The following is a 7,808-nucleotide window of genomic DNA, read 5'->3' on the forward strand; positions in this document are numbered from 1 at the left end:
TTCTATTCGAACATCGTTGATGCAAAAGCACGAGGTTATGTGGTGATACCCCAGATAGAAGAGACGCTTGCAGGCTATTTCTCTCGTGGAACATCATCCTCATTAAAGAAGCCAACCCATCCCTCCAAGCAGTGTAGAACTTCTTCTATCCTGGTGGGGAAGGCATTCCAAGCAGCAGGTCAGGCCGGCACTTCCTTGCACACTATGGCGGTTTTGCAGGCGTACCAGGCTAATCTGCTGAATAATTTGAGCAAGAGCGGCACTGTGAATCAGGAAGCATTCACAGAATTACGCCGGGCTACTGATTTGTCCCTACGCGTGACTAAACAACCAGCCCGTGCTATCGGCCATTCTATGGCCTCCTTGGTTTCCGCTGAAAGACACCTATGGCTAAATCTGACAGGCATCAAGGATAAGGATCGAATGTTCCTCCTTGATGCCCCTGTCTCACCCTCTGGCTTATTTGGCGACGCTGTTAATTCCGTCGCCACCAGGTTTCGAGAGGCTAGGCTGTATGAACAGGCTTTTGGGAAATTTCTCCCATGCCATGCTCAAGAGTCAAGGCCGTCGGCCACCCAGCCTTGACCAGATCTGATTCTCGCCAGGCGAGAGGTGCAGAAGGAGAACGTTAGTAGCCGGGCACCAACCCATAAGGACTGGGGTACGGCTCGCCGCCCTTCACAGGCCGCCTCTAAAAGATCAGATCGCCGCGCCGCCTTCTTTTCAAATAAGAAGTCCTGAAGGCTTACGCACCCAGGACCGTGTGGGTAACCCGGGGAGGGGCATGTAACGTTCTTTTACACCTCCCAGGGGATCGGTGTTTAGTTTCCGCCGCCTTACGGAAAAGCTGGCAGCGTGGAAGCTACTGCCAGGCATATCTCCCTCCCCTAGAATAGTTTATGCCCTCAAAAGGAATGTATTTGAAAGTTGGTGCATCACAAAGCAAATAGAACCAGTCCTCTGCCGAATTGTTTCAGTGCTAGAGCTTCTGCAGGAAAAGTTGTCCTCGGGCTTGTGCCCTAGTACTCTCAAGAAGTATGTAACTGCTATTTCAGCCTGCCACGTCCTGATCGATGGGGTTACTGTGGGAAAACACCCTTTTAGTTTCTTGTTACATTCATGGAGCTAAACGGTTGAGGCCACACACTAGAGCCACAGTCCCTTTTGTGGGTTTTATCTATCGTGTTTAAAGGTCCAATTAAGACCTCTTTTGAACTACTAGAGTCAGCGCCTCAGGTTTCTGACCCTTAAGATGTTTTTTCTAATGGCCAATACCTCGCTAAGAGGATTGGAGATCTGTCAGTCTCCCCATCCTGCCTAGACTTTGCCCCTGGGCTAGTCAGGGCCATTTTGCACCCTCACTGAACTATCTTCCTGAAAGTTCCATTCTCAACATGCACCCTATTGTTTTGAAGGCTTCTGTCCTCTGCCTTTTACAGCTTCGGAGCAGGAAAGACTTCACTTACTGTGTCCAGTACGTGATCTTCAGATTTACGTCTACTGCATCAGCCAGTGGCGTAAGTCAGAGCAGCTTTTCACGTTTTGGGGCCGCAACCGGGGGACGGCCGCCACTACACTGGGTGAGAGATGCTATTGCCCTCTCCTGTGAGGCGCGTGGGCTCACTTCGCCTCTAGAAATCAGGACTCATTCAACAAGGGGGATTGCCTCATCTATTGCATTAGCAAGAGGTATTCCCCTGCAGCAAGTGTTTGACGCTGAGGGTTGGTCCTCTCCGCACACATTTGTTACATTTATAGTCTGGATGTTCATGCTACTCCGGGCCCATGGGTCCCCGAGTTAGCTGCCCAGGCATAGTTCTGAGATCTTCTCGGCCTTGTGCGCACACGCTACACAACCTTGGGGTCCAGACACTTGCAGTGCGGCGGTGTTGGTACTCTCGTTCCCATAGCGTTTTCACGCAGCATTGAGTGTAGCTTTTGAAAGGGAACGTCTCGGGTTACTTTGCTGTAACCCTGTTCCCTGAAAAGGCGGGAACAAGATGCTGCGTCCCAATGCCGCACTGCCTACGTGAACGGACGTCCGTTCAGACAAATAAATCCGAGGAATGTTTCCGGCTCACTCCTATTTATAACCTGCAGGTGCGTCTCATCAGATGACGTCACCCGACCGAGGTTATATAAGCCAAAATTTTGCGTGTTTGATACACACATGCTTCACAACCGGCAACATGACAAGATGTTCCCATAGCGTTTTCACGCAGCATCTCGTTCCCGCCTTTTCAGGGAACGAGATGCTGCGTGAAAACGCCCGAGTCGATTTTTGCCTAACCAACTACACACTGTTGGGTATAATAAAAAGCACCCCTATCTTTAGCATGCTTTGCCATAATACTAAAATATGTGTCAGATTGTTCACATGCACAGAAATATTTGCAAATACACACACATGCTGTTGCAACATATATATATATATATATTTTTTACAAGTCAGTGCAACATATGCACAACAGATATATTTACATGGGACTGAACAAAAATATTCTTACAAAAAACAGTAAACTGAAAGAAAATTTCAGGAAAAATATATTACAGTAAAAAAAAATTAGGCAGCATCTTGCCGCACAGCTGGGTCTGGCCACATCGCCTCATCAACATCACACGCATTATCTTCCCTTGCCAGACATCGAGGGAAGAAGCGCCTTGAGTGCCCTATCCATCCCTAAATTGCACCCACATCAATCTCATCACATGCCTCTTCCATGGCCTGCACAAGAGGCATGCGCACAAAGAGCTGCCAGTCATATACCTTCCACCGCCATGCCGAAAAGTGGAGGTGGAAGGTATTGCACGAGAAATGTTGGGTGGTCAGCAAACCAGTTTTGGACTGGGGCTGCACGATGAAAGCTGATGTTGTCCCATACTACAACGTACCAGTATCTTTGATGGTCTGCATCATTCATACGCTCTGGTGGTATGAAAATGTTGTGAAGTCTGTCCAGAAATGTGAGAATATGGGCTGTGTTGTATGGTCCAAGTTTGGCATGATGGTGGAGGACACCATGCATACTGGAGATGGCAGTGCACATTGTGATGTTTCCACCACGTTGGCCAGGAACATCTATAATGGCTCTGTGGCCAATAACGTTTCTCCCCCTTCTTCTGGTCTTTGCTAGGTTGAACCCAGCCTCATCTATAAAGATGAACTCATGTGGAATTGCATGAGCATCCATTTCCAGTACTCCCTGAAAACAAACAACAAAAATCAGTCAATATGGTGTTATCCAGTACTCTGGGAAACAATGTTGTGTGTAGTGTACTGCAGTCAATATAGTACTTACTTAGTACCACATATGCTCGTCTGAGCTCTTTGTTTCTTTGAGAGTTTCTCTTAAACGGCACTTTATGAAGTTGTTTCATTCTGATTTGGTTTCGTTTGAGAATGCAAGCCAATGTAGACAGACTGACTCGTTGTCGAATAAAGTGTTGTCTTGGATGATGTGGCTTTGAATTTCTCGTAATCTGATTTCATTATTTTTCCCAAACCAAGTTTACAGTGGCAGCTTCCTGTACCCCAGAGAACATTTGGCCCCTTCCTCCACCATGGTGTCGTCTTTCAGTCCTTTAGAAAAAATAAACTAAAAATATAGATAGGGCTTGGACAATGTAGGCTAAATATTTTTCCCGACAGTAGAGTACATTGGACAGGAAACTTATACAGTTCATGAATGGCTGATGTCATACACTAAGTAAACAGGTGTCACCCAACTGATACACTATGACATGGGGTATACTACATGTGTACTACATGAAATTTTGTTACATACCTGTTCTCCAGTCTACAGGTCAGGATGACAGAGGCGACAGTAAAACGGCTCAAGTTTGGCTGCACTCTTTGTCCAGCCTCACGCATTGTCAGCCCATGGTTGATGACATGATCTACTAATGTTGCTCTGATTTCATTTGAAAGTGATTGTCTTCTTTGGCCATGAAGTCCTCTACCTGTTCTACCCCTACCTCTCACTCCTTCTCCCCCTCTTATGTTCAACCTCCCTTTCCCTCTTCCTCTCTCTGCAATGTCTTCCATTGTTGTTGCAAAAAAAAAAATTCTCACCTGTGGTCTTTTAATAGTGCTTACATTCTCATTAAAGTGTTAACAATTATCCATTGAGGTGTTTGGCCAGGTGGCACATGTAATTGGCCAATTAGCTCATGTAGTGTCATTTTGAAATGCAAAATGTATGCGAAGCAGAATTGTGTAAACCTGCGATTGGTTGACAAAATGGAAAAAAGAGGCTCAATTTTTTTTTGTAACACGTGTTATGCGCTGAAATGCCCCCCTGCCATGGATTATCTCCCCTCCCCCCACCCCCCCCCCACACACACACATAATCGCAATAAATATTATATTAGAACATACATTTATAGGTTAATGGTTTACAAATTACATGAGACAATAAAATAAAATAAGCAATATGAAAATAAATATGTTGTATATGAAAAAATAGAAATATTAATATTTTTTTAAATACATGTATACTTTTATATTGTTTGTTATTATAAAATTAGTTTTGTTTATATAAATTATTATTATAAAAATATTTATTTTTATTATATATAATTATTTATTTGCATATTCATGACAAACCCCTGAAAAATGAATGTGCAAGATGCAAGGATATATGCAAGATGCTTTTCTTTTCCCACGTGAGTCAGTCCGCGTCAGTTGTGCTCTTTAACCAATTAGATGTGACCTCACCATTTCAACCAATCATAACCCGCCAGGAGCGCAGCCTAAATCCTGTTTACATGAAATAAACCTGCTTCCGAGCAGGTTCAGGCTTACGGATATGTTGCTATGACAACAAATGCGAGAAGCGCATCGAAGAATGAAACAATCCAAGATCAGGACAAATCCACAACAATCAAATCCAGCTAACTGAGTTAGCAACGTACGAAGAACGGACCCCTGCTCCGGAGCAGGTTCAAGCTTACGGATATGTTGCTATGACAGCAAATGCAAGAAGCGCATCGAAGAACGAAACAATCCAAGATCAGGACAAATCCACAACAATCAAATCCAGCTAACTGAGTTAGACACAGACGAAGAACCGACCCCAGGACTGAGAGGAGTCTGCAGGCGTGAGCACATTACGTTACACAGAAAACCTTCTTCAAGGTCAAATTCAAAGCTGACCAAGAGTCAGCGCTGCGTTCGACACAGAGGCTACGTAACCAGTTCGTTTGGTATGGTCTAGTTAGCTCTTTTAGCCGCCTGCAGACCCTGCCTGGGGAAGTAACCCCAACCATTTTGTGTTTGTTTTCTTGGACATTACTTTAAGAATAAATAAAGCCTTCGTTTCAATTATAATCCTGCATCTGCGTTCGCCTCTTCAGTGCAAAGTCATGACACACTCTAGTCTTTGTGTTTTTATTTTTTAACTGTATTTTGCTCTTCTGTAAAAGCCAAAAGTAATTTTTGCAGTAATCAAACAATAATTTTTACCATAAACAGACATACTTACAGAAATTTAGCAACAAAAAGTAACCAAAACAAAACAATGACGTGTGGTGGAGGGGTTATGGATCCCGTCTTCTATTTGGGTCTGGCCACAAGACCTCATCGACATCACAGACGATGTCCTCGCGGGACAGGCATCGGGGAAAATATCGCCTTTTGTGCCGAATCTACCCTTGAATCTCACCTCAATGTCTCAGCATGCCTCTTCTATTGGTTGCGGAAGAGTCATACGGACGTATGGTTGCCGATCATATACTTTTCACAGCCATGCTGAAAAGAATTCCTCAGTTGCATTTAGAAACAGCCTGTAAGGGTGCTGATATAAAAGTGTGAACTGGTTGTGGTTGTTGAACCAATCTTGGACCAAAGCTGCCCGGTGGAAACTGACATTATCCCATATGAAAACAAACCTGGAACGCTCTGGTCTGTCCTGCACAACTGCATGTAGTGCATCTAGAGATGCAATTATCTGTTCAGTATTGTAGGTCCCTAGTGTGGCATGGTGATGCAGGACGCCTTGGACACTAATTGCAGCACAAAAGGTGATATTTCCTCCACGCTGGCCAGGGACATTTACAACAGCCCTTTGTCCAACTGCGTTACAGCCTTTCACACACGTAGGGGCTGGGTTGGGTCAGTAGAGACAAAAACTACAAGCTACAAGCAGCATAAACCCTCATTCCAACATCACAATATTTAGTATGTAAAGTAAAGTGACACAAACCTGCACATAATCATGATGCACATCCTTGATTCTGACACTGTTTCTCTCAAATGGCACCCTGTACAGCTGCTTCATTCTGAAGTTATATTTCTGTAGGATGCGACTTATTGTAGAAATGCTGCCCCTGTTGATATTGCTGAATACATTTTCATCTGCAATTATGCGTTGTTGCAACTCACAAAGTCGGATTGCATTATTTTCTAGCACCATTTCAGTAATGGCACGCTTTTGTTGTAGAGTGAAGAGCCGCTCCCTTTCACCTTGAGGAGGTCATCCAACCATTCTGTCGAAAATGCCACCACAAGATGTCATAGTTTGCGTTCTTTTTCACATACTGTAACTTCAAACTGTACACAGTACTGTAACATCACAATGGTATTTCTTTAGATATACTTCACAGGACTACCCATTTTTGTATGGTACAGTTACATACTGTAATACCCTATGATACAGAATTATGTGACATACAGTAATTATAGTATAAACTTGAAGATATACTTGTTCTCCAGTTGGAATGTCCTTATTATCGATGCTACTGTGTACCGACTGAGGTTAGGTTGGACTCTTTGCCCAGCCTCCCTCATGGACAGGTCATGATTGATCACATGGTCCACCAGAGTAGCCCTGATGTCATCTGATACACGTCTCCACTCTGGTCCACATCTATGTCCTCATCCTCGTCCGACTCCTCTCTCTCTTTGTCCTCCTCTCACTCTGACTCTTGTTGCCTCCATGTTTGCATAGTTCTCAAAATGTCTTACCTGGGGCCTATTTATAGTCCTAAGACTGATTGGTGTTCTGTTTTTTGTGCAAGTGTTTTCAGGTGTGTATGTGAGTGACCACAATTGCCAGGTGAGCATTGCTTTGTGTGCAACAGTGTTTTCCCAATGATAACAGGTGATTTTAGTATTGGACAAAGTGTCTAATGAAAAAAAATGTGTGTAGTGTTTCGCAATAAGTTACAAATTTGTGAACAAAGTGCAAACTTGAAAATGAGTTTAAGCTTTGGTTACACTGTGTTTAAAGTTTAAGCATTGAGCCTTTGGTCTAAGCATTCGCTTTTAGTGTGTAAGCGATTGGCAAAAACTGTAAAACAGACATACCCACATACACATGCACGCACACACTCATACACATATGCATGCACAAACACACATATTACACATATACACACTCACATCTCACTCTCAGACACATAAGACAGACACACGCATGCACGCATAAACACACTCATACATCACACACATACTCACTCACATCACAAATGTTAACACTTACATGTACCTCTCCCTTTCACACATGCACACAGACACACATCAGCTTTTAGGAGGTCTTAACATATAATTCCCTTTATTCTACAGTACACACACACAAACACACACAGTTGACATGACAAATATTTAAGGCCCTAGCTGTCATCAGCTCTATTACTTTCTTGTAATAGTGTGAAGTGTGCAAGTTGTGCAGTGCACCTGGGCGGCGATGGCTTTTTGTAGGTCTTAACCACTCAAAAGACAAACAGGTTGTGCGGTACGCCCAGGGTGGCGTATCGCACAACTTATAGGAAAAATATACTTGCAAGCAACAATGGCGGGCAGTCAGTCT

This window comes from Clarias gariepinus, chromosome 22, assembly GCF_024256425.1.
Source record: "Clarias gariepinus isolate MV-2021 ecotype Netherlands chromosome 22, CGAR_prim_01v2, whole genome shotgun sequence".
NCBI lineage: Eukaryota > Metazoa > Chordata > Actinopteri > Siluriformes > Clariidae > Clarias > Clarias gariepinus.